The sequence below is a fragment of the Oryzias latipes genome, chromosome 6 (assembly GCF_053564925.1).
Source record: "Oryzias latipes strain Hd-rR chromosome 6, Olatipes_Hd-rR_3.1".
Lineage (NCBI taxonomy): Eukaryota > Metazoa > Chordata > Actinopteri > Beloniformes > Adrianichthyidae > Oryzias > Oryzias latipes.
The window spans coordinates 10,742,973-10,765,558 of record NC_136242.1 but is presented as its reverse complement, the minus strand read 5'-3'; the positions used below and the strand labels follow the sequence as shown (position 1 = coordinate 10,765,558).

Below are 22,586 nucleotides of genomic sequence, written 5' to 3'. Positions count from 1 at the left end.
ACAGTAATTATGAAAAATGAATGAAAAAATGAATCTAGCCACAGGGGTTGCAAGCCAGTAACTTCTGTGCCGGTCCCAAGCCCGGATAAATAGAGAGGGTTGCGTCAGGAAGGGCATCCGGCGTAAAAATTGCCAAAATAACCATGCGAATCATCCACAACACTTTAGACATACCGGATCGGTCGAGGCCCGGGTTAACAACGACCGCCACCGATGCTGTTAACCTACAGGGTGTCGGTGGAAATTTGACTACTGTTGGTGGAAGAAAGAGGGGAGGCAGAAGGGTCCGTGGCCAGAGAGAGAAGGGAAAAGGCAGGAACATAGGTTTGAGAATAGGGACTCTTAATGTTGGCACAATGACAGGGAAAGGCAGAGAGCTGGCAGACATGATGGAGAGAAGGAAGGTAGATGTACTGTGTGTGCAGGAGACAAGGTGGAAGGGCAGCAAGGCACGTAGTATTGGAGGAGGATACAAACTGTTCTATCATGGTGTTGATAGGAAGAGAAACGGGGTAGGAGTGATTCTGAAGGGGGAGTTTGTAAACAGTGTTCTAGAAGTGAAAAGAGTCTCAGACAGGATGATGAGCTTAAAGTTAGAAATCGAAGGGGTGATGGTGAATGTAGTCAGTGGGTATGCGCCACAGGTTGGCTGTGACTTAGAAGTGAAGGAGAGATTCTGGAGTGAGTTGGATGAGGTCATAGAGAGTTTTCCCAGAGGAGAGAGAGTTGTTATTGGAGCAGACTTTAATGGGCATGTTGGTGAGGGCAACAGAGGTGATGAGGAGGTGATGGGCAGGTTTGGTGTGAAGGAAAGGAATCTGGAGGGACAGATGGTGGTGGACTTTGCGAAGAGGATGGAAATGGCTGTAGTCAACACTTACTTCCAGAAGAGAGAGGAACATAGAGTGACATACAGAAGTGGAGGTAGGAGTACTCAGGTGGACTACATCCTATGTAGACGAGGTCATTTGAGAGAGGTTAATGACTGCAAAGTGGTGGTAGGAGAGAGTGTAGCCAGACAGCACCGCATGGTGGTGTGTAAAATGACTCTGGAGGTCAGGAAGAAGAAGAGAGGGAAAACAGAAAAGAAGACCAAGTGGTGGAAGCTACAGAATGAAGAAACTTGTGAGGAATTTAGGCAGAAGTTGAGGCAGGTCCTGGGTGGTCAGGATGAGCTTCCAGAGGACTGGGAAACTACAGCAGAGATTATCAGGGAAACAGGTAGGAAGGTGCTAGGTGTGTCATCTGGAAAGAGGAAAGACGGTAAAGAGACTTGGTGGTGGAATGAGGAAGTACAGGAATGCGTCCAGAGGAAGAGGTTGGCTAAAAGGAAGTGGGATGTAGAAAGGACTGAGGAAGGTAGACAGGAGTACAAGGAAGCGCAGCGTAGAGTGAAGAGAGAGGTGGCAAAGGCCAAACAGAAAGCTTACGATGAGCTATATGACAGGTTAGACACAAAGGAAGGAGAAAAGGACTTGTACAGGCTAGCCAGACAGAGAGACAGAGATGGGAAGGACGTGCAACAGATAAGGGTGATTAAGGACAGAGATGGAAAGGTGCTAACAACCCAAGAGAGTGTACAGAAAAGATGGAAGGAGTATTTTGAGGAGCTGATGAACGAGGAAAATGACAGGGAAAGAAGGGAGGAAGATGTGGTTGTTGTGGAGCAGGATGTAGTAGAGATTGGAAAGGATGAGGTTAGGAAGGCTCTGAAAAGGATGAAGAGCGGAAAGGCCGTTGGTCCTGATGACGTACCTGTGGAGGTATGGAAGTGCCTCGGAGAGACAGCAGTGGAATTTCTAACAAGGTTGTTCAATAGGATTTTAGAGAGTGAGAAGATGCCTGAGGAATGGAGGAGAAGCGTTCTGGTCCCGATCTTTAAGAACAAGGGTGACATGCAGAACTGCAGCAACTATAGAGGAATAAAGTTGATGAGCCACACAATGAAGCTGTGGGAAAGAGTAGTGGAAGCCAGGCTTAGGAAGAAGGTGGAGATCTGTGAGCAGCAGTATGGTTTCATGCCCCGTAAGAGCACCACTGATGCCATTTTTGCTTTGAGGATGTTGATGGAAAAGTACAGAGAAGGTCAGAAGGAGCTGCATTGTGTGTTCGTAGATTTAGAGAAGGCGTATGACAGGGTGCCGAGGGAGGAGCTGTGGTACTGTATGAGGTCGTCTGGAGTGGCAGAGAAGTATGTCAGAGTAGTTCAGGACATGTATGAGAGAAGTATGACGGTGGTGAGATGTGCTGTAGGTCAGACAGAGGAGTTCAAGGTGGAGGTGGGACTACACCAAGGATCAGCTTTGAGTCCTTTTTTGTTTGCTATGCTGATGGACAGGCTGACAGACGAGGTAAGACAGGAATCTCCCTGGACAATGATGTTTGCGGATGACATTGTAATTTGCAGTGAGAGTAGAGAGCAGGTGGAGGAACAGCTAAAGAGGTGGAGGTTTGCTCTGGAAAGAAGAGGTATGAAGGTCAGTCGTAGTAAGACAGAATACATGTGTCTGAACGAGAGGGATCAAGGTAGAAGCGTTAGGTTACAGGGGACTGAGGTGAAGAAGGTGCAGGAGTTTAAGTACTTGGGGTCAACAGTTCAGTGTGATGGGGATTGTGGAAAAGAGGTGAAGAGGCGAGTGCAGGCAGGTTGGAGCGGTTGGAGGAAAGTGTCAGGAGTGTTGTGTGACAGAAGAGTGTCAGCAAGACTCAAAGGAAAGGTGTACAAGACAGTGGTGAGACCAGCTCTGCTCTATGGGTTAGAGACGGTAGCAGTGAGACAGAGACAAGAGGCTGAGATGGAGGTAGCAGAGATGAAGATGTTGAGGTTCTCCTTAGGAGTGACCAGGTTAGACAGGATAAGGAACGAGTACATCAGAGGGACGGCTCATGTTGCCTGTGTTAGCGACAAAGTCAGAGAAGCCAGACTGAGATGGTTTGGACATGTTCAGAGGAGGGATAGTGGATATATTGGTAGAAGGATGTTGGAGATGGAGCTGCCTGGCCGGAGGGCAAGAGGACGACCAAAGAGGAGATATTTGGATGTCTTAACAGAGGACATGAAGTTGGCTAATGTTAGGGTAGAAGATGTCCATGATAGAGTGAGGTGGAAAAGGATGATTCGCTGTGGCGACCCCTGATGGGAAAAGCCGAAAGAGAAAGAAGAATTATGAAAAATGACTACCGCATGAAGGACAACCTAAAAGACCAGCTCCAGCCTCATCATCAGACTCTCAGCTTGCAGTAGAAAAGGGCAGAACCGAGGATCCTACGAAGGAATCCTTCAGTGAAGAATCACGTGTGTTCCTCCCCCCCAGTCTCCCCTAATGAAATGTCTTTTTTAGCCTTTGATTTACAGTCGATACCCATAAACTCACCCCTTGATGCTGACTTTCATCAGGAAAATACATCAGCAGTTGAAAATTTAAAGACACTTAACCCTTCAGTGCGGACGGCCCGAGAGATCGACAGAAATTTCCTCCCATCAATCACAGGGAACAAAAATTGACTATTTCTAACCTGGTCCCCCTCCTTTACACGATAATTTCTCCCTTAACCTTCTTGGTCATACTAATGACAATTACCCTGGGTACAATAAATGTAAGAAGTGTAAAATCCCAAGCTAGAGACAATGGTATCCTGGCAAACCAAGTAAGCCCTGGCTGCAGCCTGCAGTATTGCTCAACATTGTGGAATGCTGGAACGCTGTGGAATGTTAACCCCGCCCACGTTGAGCCTGTGCATTTGATTCCCCTTCGTCAGTACAGTTGTGATTGCAGGAAAGGGGAGGAATCAGTGGAGCACATTTTCTGTCATTGTGAATTGTGTGGGGAAGAAAGAGGACAGCTGGAGAACAGAGTACGGTTGATAGAGGGTGAACGGCTGAGTTCGAAAAAGTTCTTGGGAGGGGAGGAAAATTTGAATGGTGCAAAGATAGGTTTTTTAGCAGAACAGATTATAAGGGAGAATATATTGTTTTTTTTGTTAGGTAGTCCCTCTCTTTGACCCATACTCCAACACAATAGGTGGCGGTAATGCACCTCGTCGTTGTTGCCGCCTGCCATTTTAACTACAAGAAGAAGTCAGTGCAGCTCTTCTTTGTTTCCGCGCAGAGATATTTTCAAAATGGAGGAACGCATCAACAAAAAAAAAAACGGTACGTTAATGAAAAGAAAACTCTTGTTGTGATTATTGCTCGCTTTTCCACCACAATTATTAAGTTACACTGCAGATGAGGCTGTTATTTCGTATTTTCAAATGTATTGTCCTTTTTTCTGCCGTTCTATTTACGTGGTTCAGGTTTTACACCCAGCTAGTTGAGTTAGCTTAGCTTGCGGCTCTCCTGGAAGTTTGTCAAGCTACTGGGGGGTATTCCAGGAAGCATGTTTAAACTAGCCTGACTTTAACCCTGAACTCTGGCTGAAATCCGCCTGAACTTGCTACTCTGGGTATGTCGGTTCCAAAAGACCGGATATGAGTTGGCGTAATTACGCCCGACTTGGTAACCCTGCTATATAAACTCATCATACTTTTCTTTACTCTCACTCATGGTGCAGAGACATAAGCTCAGTAGGGCAAAATAACTCGGCGAAACATGGCAAGACACAGTAAAACACCTAAACAACTAAACACATTTGGTCAAAAACCCACACTTAAACCCAAATCTGTCCAGACAGGCAAAGGGAATGATATCCCACAATCCTTTGCGGTGCCGATCTAACAGCAGCACCAAAGTTACACCTACTTAATTGAATTAATTTGAATGAAGGTAAAATAACTGTCTGAAAACTACGTGTAATTTTTAAACTGACTTACAAAAAAAAAGATTTATCTTAACTGAAACAAATAATCAAGTAAGATCAAAGTAAAAAAAATATTTTTCCAACATCCATATGTGGTCTTATCACCATCTCACTGTGGAAAAAGTATTATCTGAGCTTATTCATCCACTAAAATTTCTTCAAATGGACACACCATGCTGCTTAACCTCTCTGAAAACAAACTAACCTTCAACTAAACCTGCTCCAGACCAGGTTATGTTCAGAGCATGAGTTGCTATGGCAACTTGACATATCCTGAAACATACCTCCATTTCTGGAACCGAAAGCTGAGGTTATCAACTTCCTTAGCCTCAAACTTATCATGAGAGCTAGCATAACCTGCTTTCTGGAATACCCCCCTGGTGTCTTCCAATGTCAGTAAAACTTTGTTTATTTCACCTGTATTATTTCTGTACTTATATAGAGACACGTTACAGTTTCAGTCGACGATGACAAACCAACGCCGAAAAAACAAAACAACGTTTTCTATTGTCCATTTTGCTGTTACAAGAAGGATGCAGAGCCTGCTGTGGCCCTCCACATGGAAACCCATTCTTCCGTGAAACACAAAGGTACATCTAGGCTGTGTCCGAATTCCCACCCTAATCCCTAAAAACTTTAGTGCGGGACTATGTATATGTACTGCCCTGGATTTATGTAATGTAAATTAAAATCTAATTGTTATGAGCGTTTTGCACAACGTTGAAGTTGGCTAGCGATATTTATTAAAAAACCACAAGACCTGGACTGCTCAAACCTGGATTAAATTATAATTTAGATAGTAAATAAAACATTAAAACACAGTTTCTGATTCAACTTCAGCATCGTCCTTAGTCTTATGAATGTGAAGAGTGTAAGACAGAATGTAATAATATTTTCCTATCATTCCTCATTCACAGTCATCAAGTGTGGCTTAGGATGCCGACGGACATCCCACTTTCACTGTTGCTATTGTCCAGAAAACATTGGTCAATGGGTCACAGTTTTTAAAGCATATGGGAGCGCCCCATCAAGAAGAAACACCTAGATGGAAACCAGAGGCCAGAACAGTGGCTCCATCGCAGCACCCTCTGACACCACCACAGCCCTTAGAGCCCATTGGGCATACCTGCAAAGTGTGAAGTCTGAAGTAATGAAGAGTGTGGTATCCCTTATTGTAGTAATTATCAAACTTGGGAAGATCTGTGGCCAAATAGATCGCTATGGAGTGAGTCAAATGAAAACAAAAACGATGGTGTTGCTATCTTGATCAAAAATCCTTATATATTAGTAAAAGATTTTACTGTGATAAGAGATGGCACGCTTGTCCTTTATGGGCAGAGACCTGAATCTTCTGAAAATTTATGGTTACAATGATAAAAATGCAAGATATAAACTTTTAGAAGATGTGCAAAGTTATATGTTAGCCAGAGCACCGTTCATAATAGGAGGGGACTTTAACTGCGTATTAAGCAGGACAGACCAGAATAAAATGGGGACATTTTATAAATTGGACAAAAGATCTCACTTACTACATCGTATCGTTAAGGATTTTAGGCTGAATGACTGTTATAAAACTTTGCATTCGCTTGATGATGGGTTCACTTGGTTCAGTGGGGGCAACTCTGTAGCATCACGTATAGATTATGTGTTCACCAGAGATTGTCTCCCCATAAATGCCACACTTACCCCAGTCTTTCTCAGACCACCACATTTTAACGTGTACAGCTGAGTTAAATCTGAGTGTAACACCAGGGAAAGGTCTCTGGAAACAAAACTGCTCACTTTTAGAGCAGGAAAATGTTGTGGCAGAATACAAAGACTTATACAAGGGATGGCAAACACTGCAAGACTTGTATACTTCTAGGGCCCCCTGGTGGGAGATGGTTAAAAAAGAACTCAGAGCTTCTGTAACCCCTTGTGCTATCCTAGGCACTTTAACATAGGGAGTTGGGTCATCTAGACCAGTGTTTTTCAACCAGTGTGCCGCGGCACACTAGTGTGCCGTGAGAGATGGTCAAGTGTGCCTTGGGAAATTGCCCTCATTAACTGATCTAAAAGCAATTACCATCTCCATGATTTCAGCTCTCTGTTCATCCAAACAGGCCCTGATAAAACACTGAGGAGTTAGGAATATAAAAGATCATAAAATACTTTTTTTTGCGTTTATTTTATTTTATTAAAGACATTTTGATAAGAATGACGGTACCGCGATTCAGCTGCACCTTCGGCTGTATTTTGGAAACGTCCCGTCCCTTTAACTGTCTCCACCAATCATTCTTGAAGGCTTAATCACATGTCATCAGTCTGACCAATCAGAAGTGGTTAAAGTCTTCACTTCCTTGTCCCGATTTAGTTCGTAAAGTCGCTCAGTTATAAAAAAAATAGCAGCTAAAGCTCGTCTTTAGCGGTGTAGCTTCCCACAGAATCCGGTATCAGACCGTGGAACAAGTGAACAAAACAATCAAGCTCCGAAAACCGATCTCCGGCCGTTTTATGCACTACATCTCCCATGATGCATTGGGTTGTGAGAGTGACAGCGCATACGGAGATCTGTTGTTAAACGTCTTGAAACCAACGAACACACATCATACTATTTTTAAGTCTTCTAACTTAACTTTTATTGCATCTTTTAGAAAAAAAACAGCTGCAGTTTCCAGCTTTTTCTGCAACAATTATCTCAAAAATGCACGTGAGATTGAGGAGGGGCTGTAGATCAATACAGAGTATGAGTTTCTCCTTTTTTTTTTTAATTTTTGGATGCTGGTGTGCCGCGGGATTTTTTTTAAGGTTAAAGTGTGCCGTGGCTCAGAAAAGGTTGAAAAACACTGATCTAGACCACATGTGTCAAACTCAAGGCCCGCGGGCCAAATGTGGCCCGCCATGTCATTTTATGTGGCCCGCGAGTAGGGCTGTGATGATGACCTCATCACCGCACTTTTTTTTTTTTTTTGTTGAAGGTTCAACATATGATGCACTATAATAAACACATTAAACACGTTCATCTTTGCTGATAATTTACTTTTTCTGCTAGTCCTGTGTTCAGACTTTTTCTTTCTTTCTTTCAAACTGTTCTCTCCTTCTTTCCCACCGGCCTGTCACTGTCTGTCATCGCCGCGCGCTCTCACTGCCTCCGCTTCACGTGGCACGCGGCTCCCTTTACATACAGGCCCTGGGTTAATGCACGTGCACGTCAAGTACATAAAAACATTCTCAATGGATCACCGATTTCCGGAGTCACCATGGAAACTCATGAAGAAAAAAAAGAGAGAACGATACTTCAGTGAGACGGAGTCTGAGATTTCAATTACGGCATGTGAAGATTATACGTCCATCAAAAAATTAACACGGCTGCATCAGCAAAAGAAAGTTTCTGCTTGGAGAAAAAGAACAGACAAAGTAAACGCACAAGTTTCTGATCTTATTTTCATTGTGACACGTATATATATATATAAAACTTATCCAATTTTGCCAACTTACATGAATTACTTCTCATATGTCTAAGTTTGAGCCGGCAGATATACTCATTTTTATAACAATAAAAAGGAAGAAACAATATTCACGGAGGGTACACATTCATTTGCCAATTTTCCAACATTGTCATTAGAGCACTAGGTAGTAGGGGTGCTATATAAACTTATCATCCTCTCCCTCCCGTCCTCTCACTCATGGTGCGGAGACTTAAGCATAGTAGGACAAAATAACTTGGCAAAACACAGTCTTCTTCTTCTTTCTCTTTCGGCTTTTCCCATCAGGGGTCGCCACAGTGAACAAGTCGCATGGTAAACTTGGCAATGTTTTACGCCGGATGCCCTTCCTGATGCAACCCTCTCAAAGCAACTGGGCTTGGGACCGGCACAAAGATAGAGAAGGGAACAGGAAGCAGCCCGGAGTCGAACCCTGGTTTCACAACTTGGCAAAACACAGGAAAACAGCTAAACAACTAATAACATTTGGTCAAAAACCCACACTTAAACCCAAATCCGTCCTGACAGGCAAAGGGAATGGTATCCCACAATCCCTTGCGGTGCCAATCAAACAGCAGCACCAAAGTTACACCTACTTGATTGAATTAATTTGAATGAAAGTAAAATAACTGTCTGAAAACTACGTGTTATTTTTAAGATGACTTAACTAAAAAAAGAATTGATTTGTCTTAACCGAAGCAAATAATTAAGTTAGATCAATGTAAAAAGTTTATCTTTCCAACATCCATATGTGGTCTTATCACCCTCTCATGGTGGAAAAAGTATTATCTGAGCTTTTTCATCCACTAAATCATCTTCAAATGGACACATCATGCTGCTTCTATTCTCTGAATACAAAATAACCTTCAACTAAACCAGGTTATGTTCAGAGCATGAGTTGCTATGGCATACCCTGAAACATACTTCAGTTTTTGGAACCGAAAGCTGAGGTTATCCACTTCCTTAGCCTCAAACTTACCGTGGGAAATAGCATAGCCTGCTCCTGGAATACCCCCCTAGTCCATCAGGATCATGTTTGTGCCATACCTGGATGAAAAATCACTGATCATCTCAATCACTTGAGAGACTTGATCAGTCTCTCTAAAGACAGGACAAACAAAACTTAATCTGGAGTTTAAAAAGGTTTTTGGTTGTGTATCCAATCAGTACCTGTTTTAGCTGCTGCAAGACTTGGCTCCTGGAACTCTTTGTCAGATGGATTAAATTGTTATAACATAAAAAATAAAAAAAACAAAAATAAACCCTCTCCCGTAGATTCGCTGATATAAACTGATATTACACTTGATCTTAGCCAGAAGGCTGAGAAGCGATAACCAACCATTTGACTCGCCAATGAAACCAACTCTTGCAGCAGGACACTGGACTCATGGACGCCTGTTAATAGGTGGGACTTGGTGACCCACCTCAAATCCCAGCTCCCTACAAAAGCTTCACATGTCCAGGGGAATATTCCAGAAAGCATGTTTAAACTAGCCTGACTTAAACCCTGAACTCTGGCTGAAATCCGCCTGAACTTGCTTACTCGGGGTATGTCGGTTCCAAAAGACCGGATATGAGTTAGCGTAATTTTGCTCGACTTGGTAACCCTGGGTTAATGCACGTGAACGTCAAGTACCTAAAGACATTCTCAATACATCGCCGATTTCTGGAGTCACCATGGAAATGCGTGGTGAAAAAAAGAGATCGTTATACTTCAGTGAGACGGAGTCTGAGATTTCAATGACGGCATATGAAGATAATAAGACTATCAAAAAAGAAATACGGCTGAATCCGCAAAATAAAGAGTTTCTGCTTGTAGTAAAAGAACAGACAAAGTAAACGCATGAGTTTCTGATCTTGTTTCCATTTTCCTTGTGAAGCATATATATATATAACTTATCCAATTTTGCCACCTTAAATGAATTACTTCTATTGGTAACAAATAATTGAGTTAAATTTATTCAATCTAATTTCTTACGTCTATAAAACTCAATAATTGTTTATACAACTAAAATTTACATATTCATTTAACTAGATGTCATATTACTCCAATTCAATTAATATTGTTTCCAATTTTATGAATTATAATTCTTGAATATGTTTAAGTTTGAGCCGGCAGATATACTCATTTTTATAGCAAAAAAAAGGAAGAAACAACATTCTTGGAGGGTACACATTCATTTGCCAATTTTCCAACATTGTCATTAGAACTCTAGGCAGTAGGGGTGCTATATAAACTCATCATCCTCTCCTTCACTCTCACTCATGGTGCAGAGACTTAAGCATAGTAGGACAAAATAAATCGGCAAAACACAGTAAAACAGCTAAACAACTAATCACATTTGGTCAAAAACCCTCACTTAAACCCAAATCCGTCCAGACAGGCAAAGGCAACAGCAGCACCAAAATTACACCTACTTAATTGAATTAATTTGAATGAAAGCAAAATAACTGTCTGAAAACTACGTGTTATTTTTAAGATGACTTAACTAAAAAAAGAATTGATTTATCTTAACTGAAGCAAATAATTAAGTGAGATAAATGTAAAAAGTTTATCTTTCCAACATCCATACGTGGTCTTATCCCCCTCTCACATTGGAAAAAATATTATCTGACCTTCTTCATCCACTAAATTATCTTCAAATGGACACATCATGCTGCTTCACCTCTCTGAATACAAACTAACCTTCAACATGCTTCCTGGAATACCCCCCTGGTTATGTTGGAATACCTGGAATACCCCCCTGGTTATGTTCAGAGCATGAGTTGCTATGGCAACTTGACATACCCTGAAACACACTTCAGTTTTTGGAACCGAAAGCTGAGGTTATCCACTTCCTTAGCCTGAAACTTGCCGTGGGAGCTAGCATAACCTGCATTTTGAAAAGGAAAACCAGGACATGTGAAGCTTTTGTAGGGAGCTGGGATTTGAGGTGGGTCACCAAACCCCACCTATAAACAGGCGTCCATGAGTCCAGTGTCCTGCTGCAAGAGTTGGTCTCATTGGCGAGTCAAGTGGTTAGTTATCGCTTCTCGGCCTTTTGGTTAAGATCAAGTGTAGTATCTGTTCTTATCAGTTTAATATCTGATATGTCCTCCAGTGGAGGACAACATATTAAGCCGATTTTTAAAGAACGGATGTGAAGGTGGAGCTTGCTCTATTCACTCCATGCATTGACCCAGTATTGCAGTGTTTCTGGGAACAGTGTCCACATCTTTAAATTGGTACAAAGAAAAAGTTTATAGTCAAGCTGGTAGTGCTCGATTAATGTTAAAACGACTGTTTAGGTGAAATTAAATTCTGCCAGACTGTAACACTGTTTGCAAGTCACAGCACTCTCAAGGAGTCTGCTGTTGCAGCAGGGCATGGATGACATCATCCACGGCCCAACGTTTGATGCAGTGGAGGGGTCATGGTCCTCAAAGTCATCAAGTTAAAGGTTTTGCATCAGCGTCAGCATGCAACTTTTGATGTAGTGGAGGGGCTGTGTTCATGCAATGCTGTTGTTCAAAGGTACCACATCAGTGACACAAAACACCCTAGAAGGTTAAATTCAATCCACTTGAATGCAGTCAGCATAAAGCCTATGAGTCAAGTTTTCTTCAACTGTTTGTGTGTCTACGGTTAATTTGTGTCTCTAAATGTATACGTGAAAAATGATCCAAATATGGATATTTGTGAATTCATACGACCTACATTCTAGAACCGACATAGGTGTGTATACAAGACAGTGTTTCCTACTGACTGGCTGCTTTTTTCATTCACATCAGGACATGTGAAGCTTTTGTGGGGAGCTGGGATTTGAGGTGGGTCACCAAGTCCCACCTATTAACAGGCGTCCATGAGTCCAGTGTCCTGCTGCAAGAGTTGGTCTCATTGGCGAGTCAAGTGGTTAGTTATCGCTTCTCGGCCTTTTGGCTAAGATCAAGTGTAGTATCTGTTCTTATCAGAGCTGTCCTTGCATCTTGCCAAACGACAGAGACTGTGATCACTCCGACGGTTGTTGATGCTCGTCTGTTGTGACTTGCCATCGTACAAACTACTGGAGATATCGGTGCTGCGCAATCGAACGTTTACTTTTCCTACTGAACTGTCAATGTCCTTTTTCTCTTCAGGTGTCCTGGAGCAATCCAAGTTAAGGTAATTACTCCTGCCAAGCTCACCCGCCTGTGGTGCCTCCAAAATGTCAGCAGCTTCTGCGGGCATGCGGAGGCACCACAGCGTCCGGTTTACCTTTCAGGAAATTGAAGGTAAGGTAACTTACATGTCCAGGCTTGATTTTTCAAGGAACTTGGTCCAGAAAACCCTAGGTTTCAAACCTGAAGACCTGAACTGTATCTTGACCTTACCATTGAACAAAGGTTTTGATGTAAGCTTTCGAACTAGCTCTACTCTCAGCGAATTCTGGACTCGTTTTGAAAACATGAAATCCCATTTTGCACTTTTCACAGTAGAAAAGCTTACAGACAATTCAATGAAAACCGTCATTGTCAAAATGTTTAATGAAACTGTTAATGCAGAAGACATTTGTGTGTGGTTGGGCAGATACTGTTCTGTAAAAGGTCAAGCTGTTAAGGTTAGGGATGTAGACGGTATTTGGAACTGTGCCTGGCGAGTGCCTGTCAATCTAAGACAAGACCCACAAGGTTTCCAGGGTCTAAAACATCTCCCATCCCTGATAGTGCTGGGGGAGAATAGAGGTTATGTTTACTACCAAGGACAGCCTAAACTTTGCAGAAGGTGTGGAGAGCATGGCCATCTGGTCGAAGATTGTTCAAAACCCTTCTGTGGTAAATGTAGAAACACTGGTCATGTGTATGAGGAGTGCCCAAATGGCCGTCAATGTAACCTCTGTGGTGAAACAAACCATCTCTTTAGAAACTGTCCTAAGTCATTTGCAAATAAACTTAAAACTGGGAAGAGCAAACCTGACACACCTGTGGTAGGTCTCACTAATGAGACACCTCCTGATGCAGCACACCTGCAGGAGATTGCGCAAATGATAACTGACAAAGAGGAAGAGCCACTCCAAATCCTCCCAATCAGTGAACTAGAGAAAGACAATGGTAAAATCGAACAAAATGTAAGAAAAGACATGACTATGAAAAATGACCACAGGATTCTTCACGATGGACAACCTAAAAGACCAGCTCCGGTCTCGCCATCAGACTCTCTGCTGGCAGTAGAAAAGAAGGGCAGAACTGAGGATCCTACGAAGGAATCCTTTAGTGAAGAATCACGTGTGTTCCTCCCACCAGACTCCCCCAATGAAATTTCATTTTTGGCTTTTAATCTACAGTCGACCCCCTTAAACTCACTTGAAGCTGACTTTCATCAGGAAAATACATCAGCAGTTGAAAATTCAAAGAAACCCAACCCGTTAGTCCTGACGGCCCAAGACATTGACAGAGATTTCCTCCCAACAGATGAGACATAAACTGACTATTACTAACCTGGTCTCCCTCCCTTACATGACAATACCTGCCTTAACTTTCTTTTTCATACTTATGACAATTACTCTAGTGACAATAAATGTAAGAAGTATAAAATCTCAAGTCAGAGCCAATGGCATCCTGACATACCTGCAAAGTGTGAAGTCCGATGTAATTTGTCTACAAGAGTGCGGCATCCCGTACTGCAGTAGTTATAAAACGTGGGAAGATCTGTGGCCAAATAGATCGCTATGGAGTTGGTCAAATGAAAACAAAAATGACGGTGTGGCTATCTTGATTAAAAACCCTTATATATCGGTTAAAGGTTTCACTGTTATACGAGATGGCAGAGCCCTGTTAGCACGCTTATCATTTATGGGCAGAGACTTGAACGTTTTGAACCTTTATGGTTACAATGATAAGAATGCAAGATACAAACTTTTAGAAGATGTGCAAAGCTTTATGTTAGGCAGAGCCCCGTTTATAATGGTAGGGGACTTTAACTGCATACTAAGCAGGACAGACCGAAATAAAACTGGGACATTTTATAAATTGGATAAAACATCTCACTTACTACGGCGTATGGTTCAGGACTTTAGGCTGACTGACTGTTACAAAACTTTGCATCCGCTTGATGGTGGGTTCACTTGGTTCAGTGGGGACAACTCTGTAGCATCACGTATAGATTATGTGTTTACCAGAGATTGTCTCCCCATAAATGCCACACTTACCCCAGTCTTTTTTTCAGACCACCACATGTTGACGTGCACAGCTGAGTTAAATCTGAGTGTAACACCAGGGAAAGGTCTCTGGAAACTAAACTGCTCACTTTTAGAGCAGGAAGATCTTGTGGAAGAATACAAAGAACTATACAGGGGATGGCAAACACTACAGGACCTGTATACTTTTAGAGCTCCCTGGTGGGAGATGGTTAAAAAAAGAACTCAGAGCTTCTTTAAAACAGCAGGCAGAAAGGGAAAAGCAAAAGATAAAAGACGCACGACTGACCTCCAGAGGCGCTTACAAAGGTACTACAATTTAAATAAACAAGGGATGGATTTTAATGAAGAAATTAAAGACGTAAAAAAAGAAATGATGGAATTAACAGAGAAAGTTAGTAAAGGAGCCATTATTAGAAGCAGAGAACGAGAGATAGAAGAGGGGGAAAAGTGTACACGTTTTTTCTTTAAGAAAGTCATCAGTAAAACTGACACCATGGTAACTCTCCAGAAAGGAGATGGCTCCCTAACCCAAACCACAGAAGAATTACTCACGACCCTTGAAGACTATTACAGAGAACTATATAGCACTAAATTGCTAAATGAAGAAGCCTTACATGACATTCTGACTAAAGTGGAGCACACCCATAGTCTAAACACAAATTTTGAGAAGTTAGTCCAGGATTTAACAGTGACAGAATTGACCAAGTGTCTGACTTCCTTTGAGAAAGGAAAATCACCAGGGATGGATGGGCTCCCTGTGGAGTTCTACTTGACCTTTTGGGACTTATTAGCACCAGATATGTTAACATTGTTCACAGAATTTGAAAACCTGGACCAATTACCTGACAGTTTTAGGACCGGCATAGTAACATTAATCTACAAAACCAAAGAAAAGACAGACTTAAAGAATTGGAGACCCATTTCCTTACTTAATGTGGATTGTAAACTTTTCAGCAAACTCCTTGCCACAAGACTAACATCTTGCCTAGAGGACCTGGTTCATCAGGATCAGGTTTGTGCCATACCTGGACGCAAAATCACGGACCATCTCATTCTCATAAGAGACTTGATCAGCCTCTCTAAAGACAGGTCAAACCGCTTGGCAATAATGAATTTGGACTTTGAAAAAGCTTTTGATCGCGTATCCCATCAGTACCTGTTTGCGTTGTTGGCAAGACTTGGCCTCCCGGAACGTTTTGTCAGATGGATAAAATTGCTCTACAAAAACATCTCCAGCAAAGTAGCTGTGAATGGTCTTTTAACAAAGAAAGTTAACATCAACTCTGGTGTGCGACAAGGTTGCCCTTTGTCAGCGCTACTATATATTCTCTGCATAGAACCCTTGGCACAGATATTAAGGACAGACGGATACATTCAAGGTCTTCACATACCAGGTACTGGCGGCCTCGATGTGAAGTGCCTTTTATATATGGATGACATCAATATTATATGTGCAGACAGCCGGTCGATAACCAGGGCACTGGAACTGACCGAGTGGTATGGTCAAGCTTCTGGAGCAAAATTGAACAGACACAAGACCAAAATCCAATTTTATGGACCATGGACACATACTGAAACGGAGAGTCTTTCTCTGCAGGTGACCTCAAATAACCAGAAAATCTTGGGAGTATGGTTTGACAAAGAAGGCGAGGGAGGAAATAACTGGCCAGAGGTAGTTTCAAAAGTGCGACAAAGACTAGGCTTTTGGTCAACAAGAAAGCTAACAATGGAGGGGAAGGTTCTGGTCTTGAAAGCAGTAATCCTCCCTTTATTTCTGTTAATCAGCTCAGTATTTATGCCACCACTAAGAGTCAGGAGAACCTTAGAACGAGAAATGTTCTATTTTTTGTGGAACTCCAAATGGGAAAGACTAAAAAGAGAAATAATGAAAAGCCCAAAAGAAAAAGGGGGTAAGGGTGTACCGGACCTGTACCCTTTTCTCGGAGCGCACTATATCAGCTTGCACACCAAGCATATTGTGGGCAAATCTAAAAGCGTAAAGACAGCTGCATTGGTTAGATTTTGGATGGGAGTCTATGTTAAAAAGTTAGGTCTAGGAAACATTGATCTGAGAATTCCAATGTCTTTCACGCTAAACAAAAACTACAAAGAAATACAAATCTTTCTTCAGAAATTCAACTTGGAAGGATCAAACAGGGATGCACTGACAAATCACAGACTGCTTATTTCTTCCATACAGGAGCAAAGACCTGTGTGTCGAGTAAGGGGATTTGGAGAAGAGGAGTCAAAGAGAGTCTGGTACCTGGTGAACCATCCTCTTCTTCCCAACCGGCTGAAAGATCTGTCGTGGATGGTGGCTCATGAGGTTCTCCCGGTCAGGACTGTTATGCACTCCCGGGGCATGTCCAGAATTCCTCTTTGCCCCCGTCCAGGTTGTGGCGCGCCAGAGACGGTGAGGCACCTGTTCTGGGAGTGCAGTGCTGCTGTAGACCAGTGGGCGACAGCTGGCTCCTCCGGCTTCCCGTACTTGCCAGCAAAGGAAGATCTTACAGCACAACTAGTGCTCTATGGGAGGAGGCAATGCTCAGATCAGAAGGCTGAATGCACTACATTACAATGGCTCTCCCTAGCCGCCATAAAAGACGCCATGTGGACTTCCAGGAATTTGCTGGTGAGAAAGCACAGGCAGATCCCCCCCGTGGGTGTGATTCGATTGGCCTCAGCAACGGTACACCTTGCCATGACTGCAGGCGGCAGGCCATGAACACATCCACAAAGAAGAATCGCCTTGTCGCCCATTCGGATGGGAGGAGCTGGAGTCCCACAGGATAAAGGTCAAAGCAGCGACGGTCTGACTCTCCGGAAAAGGCAGCTGGAAAGGAGCACAAAGGGGAGGACCTCCTCTGAGCGCCACACTGAAAAGATCCAGAAAATGCTGAAAAGAAGATGACTGGAGGATCACCGGTGCCTCACTCCAAGACTCAGGAAAAACTTGCCTAATGGCAATAGAAACATTCTGACCATTGCAGTTGTACCTGAATAACTAAATAAACTTTTAAATAAAAAAAAAAAAAAAAAAAAAAAATCTGTTCTTATCAGTTTAATATCTGATATGTCCTCCAGCGGAGGACAACATATTAAGCCGATTTTTGAAGAACGGATGTGAAGGTGGAGCTTGCTCTATTCACTCCATGCATTGACCCAGTATTGCAGTGTTTCTGGGAACAGTGCCCACATCTTTAAATTGGTGCAAAGAAAAAGTTTATAGTCCAGCTGGTAGTGCTTGAGTAATGGTAAAACTGTTTATGTGAAATTAAATTCTGCCAGACTGTAACACTTTTTGCAAGTCACAGCACTCTCAAGGAGTCTGCTGTTGCAGCAGGGCATGGATGACATCATCCACGGCCCAACGTTTGATGCAGTGGAGGGGGCATGGTCCTCAAAGTCATCAAGTTAAAGGTTTTGCATCAGCGTCAGCATGCAACTTTTGATGTAGTGGAGGGGCTGTGTTCATTCAATGCTGTTGTTCAAAGGTACCACATCAGTGACACAAAACACCCTAGAAGGCTAAATTCAATCCACTTGAATGCAGTCAGCATAAAGCCTATGAGTCAAGTTTTCTTCAACTGTTTGTGTGTCTACGGTTAATTTGTGTCTCTAAATGTATATGTGAAAAATGATCCAAATATGGATATTTGTGAATTCATACGACCTACATTCTAGAACCGACATAGGTGTGTATACAAGACAGTGTTTCCTACTGACTGGCTGCTTTTTTCATTCACATCAGGACATGTGAAACTTTTGTGGGGAGCTGGGATTTGAGGTGGGTCACCAAGTCCCACCTATTAACAGGCGTCCATGAGTCCAGTGGCCTGCTGCAAGAGGTGCTCTCATTGGCAGTGAAGTGGTTAGTTATCGCTTCTCGGCCTTTTGGCTAAGATCAAGTGTAGTATCTGTTCTTATCTGTTTAATATCTGATATGTCCTCCAGCGGAGGACAACATAATAAGCTGATTTTTGAAGAACGGATGTGAAGGTGGAGCTTGCTCTATTCACTCCATGCATTGACCCAGTATTGCAGTGTTTCTGGGAACAGTGCCCACATCTTTAAATTGGTACAAAGAAAAAGTTTATAGTCCAGCTGGTAGTTCTTGATTAATGTTAAAACGACTGTTTAGGTGAAATTAAATTCTGCCAGACAGTAACACTGTTTGCAAGTCACAGCACTCTCAAGGAGTCTGCTGTTGCAGCAGGGCATGGATGACATCATCCACGGCCCAACGTTTGATGCAGTGGAGGGGGCATGGTCCTCAAAGTCATCAAGTTAAAGGTTTTGCATCAGCGTCAGCATGCAACTTTTGATGTAGTGGAGGGGCTGTGTTCATTCAATGCTGTTGTTCAAAGGTACCACATCAGTGACACAAAACACCCTAGAAGGCTAAATTCAATCCACTTGAATGCAGTCAGCATAAAGCCTATGAGTCAAGTTTTCTTCAACTGTTTGTGTGTCTACGGTTAATTTGTGTCTCTAAATGTATATGTGAAAAATGATCCAAATATGGATATTTGTGAATTCATACGACCTACATTCTAGAACCGACATAGGTGTGTATACAAGACAGTGTTTCCTACTGACTGGCTGCTTTTTTCATTCACATCAGGACATGTGAAACTTTTGTGGGGAGCTGGGATTTGAGGTGGGTCACCAAGTCCCACCTATTAACAGGCATCCATGAGTCCAGTGTCCTGCTGCAAGAGTTGCTCTCATTGGCGAGTCAAGTGGTTAGTTATCGCTTCTCGGCCTTTTGGCTAAGATCAAGTGTAGTATCTGTTCTTATCAGTTTAATATCTGATGTGTCCTCCAGCGGAGGACAACATATGAAGCCGATTTTTGAAGAACGGATGTGAAGGTGGAGCTTGCTCTATTCACTCCATGCATTAACCCAGTATTGCAGTGTTTCTGGGAACAGTGCCCACATCTTTAAATTGGTGCAAAGAAAAAGTTTATAGTCCAGCTGGTAGTGCTTGAGTAATGGTAAAACAACTGTTTATGTGAAATTAAATTCTGCCAGACTGTAACACTTTTTGCAAGTCACAGCACTCTCAAGGAGTCTGCTGTTGCAGCAGGGCATGGATGACATCATCCACGGCCCAACGTTTGATGCAGTGGAGGGGGCATGGTCCTCAAAGTCATCAAGTTAAAGGTTTTGCATCAGCGTCAGCATGCAACTTTTGATGTAGTGGAGGGGCTGTGTTCATTCAATGCTGTTGTTCAAAGGTACCACATCAGTGACACAAAACACCCTAGAAGGCTAAATTCAATCCACTTGAATGCAGTCAGCATAAAGCCTATGAGTCAAGTTTTCTTCAACTGTTTGTGTGTCTACGGTTAATTTGTGTCTCTAAATGTATATGTGAAAAATGATCCAAATATGGATATTTGTGAATTCATACGACCTACATTCTAGAACCGACATAGGTGTGTATACAAGACAGTGTTTCCTACTGACTGGCTGCTTTTTTCATTCACATCAGGACATGTGAAACTTTTGTGGGGAGCTGGGATTTGAGGTGGGTCACCAAGTCCCACCTATTAACAGGCGTCCATGAGTCCAGTGGCCTGCTGCAAGAGGTGCTCTCATTGGCAGTGAAGTGGTTAGTTATCGCTTCTCGGCCTTTTGGCTAAGATCAAGTGTAGTATCTGTTCTTATCTGTTTAATATCTGATATGTCCTCCAGCGGAGGACAACATAATAAGCTGATTTTTGAAGAACGGATGTGAAGGTGGAGCTTGCTCTATTCACTCCATGCATTGACCCAGTATTGCAGTGTTTCTGGGAACAGTGCCCACATCTTTAAATTGGTACAAAGAAAAAGTTTATAGTCCAGCTGGTAGTTCTTGATTAATGTTAAAACGACTGTTTAGGTGAAATTAAATTCTGCCAGACTGTAACACTGTTTGCAAGTAACAGCACTCTCAAGGAGTCTGCTGTTGCAGCAGGGCATGGATGACATCATCCGCGGCCCAATGTTTGATGCAGTGGAGGGGGCATGGTCCTCAAAGTCATCAAGTTAAAGGTTTTGCATCAGCGTCAGCATGCAACTTTTGATGTAGTGGAGGGGCTGTGTTCATTCAATGCTGTTGTTCAAAGGTACCACATCAGTGACACAAAACACCCTAGAAGGCTAAATTCAATCCACTTGAATGCAGTCAGCATAAAGCCTATGAGTCAAGTTTTCTTCAACTGTTTGTGTGTCTATGGTTAATTTGTGTCTCTAAATGTATATGTGAAAAATGATCCAAATATGGATATTTGTGAATTCATACGACCTACATTCTAGAACCGACATAGGTGTGTATACAAGACAGTGTTTCCTACTTACTGGCTGCTTTTTTCATTCACATCAGGACATGTGAAGCTTTTGTGGGGAGCTGGGATTTGAGGTGGGTCACCAAGTCCCACCTATTAACAGGCATCCATGAGTCCAGTGTCCTGCTGCAAGAGTTGCTCTCATTGGCGAGTCAAGTGGTTAGTTATCGCTTCTCGGCCTTTTGGCTAAGATCAAGTGTAGTATCTGTTCTTATCAGTTTAATATCTGATATGTCCTCCAGCGGAGGACAACATATTAAGCCGATTTTTGAAGAACGGATGTGAAGGTGGAGCTTGCTCTATTCACTCCATGCATTGACCCAGTATTGCAGTGTTTCTGGGAACAGTGCCCACATCTTTAAATTGGTACAAAGAAAAAGTTTTTAGTCCAGCTGGTAGTGCTTGATTAATGTTAAAACGACTGTTTAGGTGAAATTAAATTCTGCCAGACAGTAACACTGTTTGCAAGTCACAGCACTCTCAAGGAGTCTGCTGTTGCAGCAGGGCATGGATGACATCATCCACGGCCCAATGTTTGATGCAGTGGAGGGGGCATGGTCCTCAAAGTCATCAAGTTAAAGGTTTTGCATCAGCGTCAGCATGCAACTTTTGATGTAGTGGAGGGGCTGTGTTCATTCAATGCTGTTGTTCAAAGGTACCACATCAGTGACACAAAACACCCTAGAAGGCTAAATTCAATCCACTTGAATGCAGTCAGCATAAAGCCTATGAGTCAAGTTTTCTTCAACTGTTTGTGTGTCTACGGTTAATTTGTGTCTCTAAATGTATACGTGAGAAATGATCCAAATATGGATATTTGTGAATTCATACGACCTACATTCTAGAACCGACATAGGTGTGTATACAAGACAGGGTTTCCTACTGACTGGCTGCTTTTTTCATTCACATCAGGACATGTGAAGCTTTTGTGGGGAGCTGGGATTTGAGGTGGGTCACCAAGTCCCACCTATTAACAGGCATCCATGAGTCCAGTGTCCTGCTGCAAGAGTTGCTCTCATTGGCGAGTCAAGTGGTTAGTTATCGCTTCTCGGCCTTTTGGCTAAGATCAAGTGTAGTATCTGTTCTTATCAGTTTAATATCTGATATGTCCTCCAGCGGAGGACAACGTATTAAGCCGATTTTTGAAGAACGGTTGTGAAGGTGGAGCTTGCTCTATTCACTCCATGCATTGACCCAGTATTGCAGTGTTTCTGGGAACAGTGCCCACATCTTTAAATTGGTACAAAGAAAGAGTTTATAGTCCAGCTGGTAGTGCTTGATTAATGTTAAAACGACTGTTTAGGTGAAATTAAATTCTGCCAGACAGTAACACTGTTTGCAAGTCACAGCACTCTCAAGGAGTCTGCTGTTGCAGCAGGGCATGGATGACATCATCCACGGCCCAACGTTTGATGCAGTGGAGGGGGCATGGTCCTCAAAGTCATCAAGTTAAAGGTTTTGCATCAGCGTCAGCATGCAACTTTTGATGTAGTGGAGGGGCTGTGTTCATTCAATGCTGTTGTTCAAAGGTACCACATCAGTGACACAAAACACCCTAGAAGGCTAAATTCAATCCACTTGAATGCAGTCAGCATAAAGCCTATGAGTCAAGTTTTCTTCAACTGTTTGTGTGTCTACGGTTAATTTGTGTCTCTAAATGTATATGTGAAAAATGATCCAAATATGGATATTTGTGAATTCATACGACCTACATTCTAGAACCGACATAGGTGTGTATACAAGACAGTGTTTCCTACTGACTGGCTGCTTTTTTCATTCACATCAGGACATGTGAAACTTTTGTGGGGAGCTGGGATTTGAGGTGGGTCACCAAG

The 22,586-nt window shown here is 42.7% G+C and overlaps 8 non-coding genes and 1 pseudogene across 8 annotated transcripts; 8 read left to right on the top strand and 1 right to left on the bottom strand.

Annotated features, from left to right (window-relative positions):
• Positions 1 to 9,486: 9,486 nt before the first annotated feature.
• On the bottom strand, positions 9,487 to 9,595 carry LOC144992958 (U2 spliceosomal RNA; annotated as a pseudogene).
• A 1,693-nt stretch (positions 9,596 to 11,288) lies between these two features.
• Positions 11,289 to 11,479, top strand: LOC144992817 (U2 spliceosomal RNA). Its single transcript, XR_013656880.1, has one exon. It is a non-coding gene; the product is annotated as a U2 spliceosomal RNA (small nuclear RNA).
• A 683-nt stretch (positions 11,480 to 12,162) lies between these two features.
• LOC144992937 (U2 spliceosomal RNA) lies at positions 12,163 to 12,355 on the top strand. Its single transcript, XR_013656969.1, has one exon. It is a non-coding gene; the product is annotated as a U2 spliceosomal RNA (small nuclear RNA).
• Positions 12,356 to 17,426: 5,071 nt separating this feature from the next.
• Positions 17,427 to 17,617, top strand: LOC144992903 (U2 spliceosomal RNA). The gene has a single exon (XR_013656950.1). It is a non-coding gene; the product is annotated as a U2 spliceosomal RNA (small nuclear RNA).
• Positions 17,618 to 18,296: 679 nt separating this feature from the next.
• LOC144992821 (U2 spliceosomal RNA) lies at positions 18,297 to 18,487 on the top strand. The gene has a single exon (XR_013656884.1). It is a non-coding gene; the product is annotated as a U2 spliceosomal RNA (small nuclear RNA).
• A 683-nt stretch (positions 18,488 to 19,170) lies between these two features.
• On the top strand, positions 19,171 to 19,361 carry LOC144992838 (U2 spliceosomal RNA). Its single transcript, XR_013656900.1, has one exon. It is a non-coding gene; the product is annotated as a U2 spliceosomal RNA (small nuclear RNA).
• Positions 19,362 to 20,043: 682 nt separating this feature from the next.
• Positions 20,044 to 20,234, top strand: LOC144992819 (U2 spliceosomal RNA). Its single transcript, XR_013656882.1, has one exon. It is a non-coding gene; the product is annotated as a U2 spliceosomal RNA (small nuclear RNA).
• A 683-nt stretch (positions 20,235 to 20,917) lies between these two features.
• Positions 20,918 to 21,108, top strand: LOC144992752 (U2 spliceosomal RNA). Its single transcript, XR_013656820.1, has one exon. It is a non-coding gene; the product is annotated as a U2 spliceosomal RNA (small nuclear RNA).
• Positions 21,109 to 21,791: 683 nt separating this feature from the next.
• Positions 21,792 to 21,982, top strand: LOC144992759 (U2 spliceosomal RNA). Its single transcript, XR_013656826.1, has one exon. It is a non-coding gene; the product is annotated as a U2 spliceosomal RNA (small nuclear RNA).
• The last annotated feature ends 604 nt before the right edge of the window (positions 21,983 to 22,586 follow it).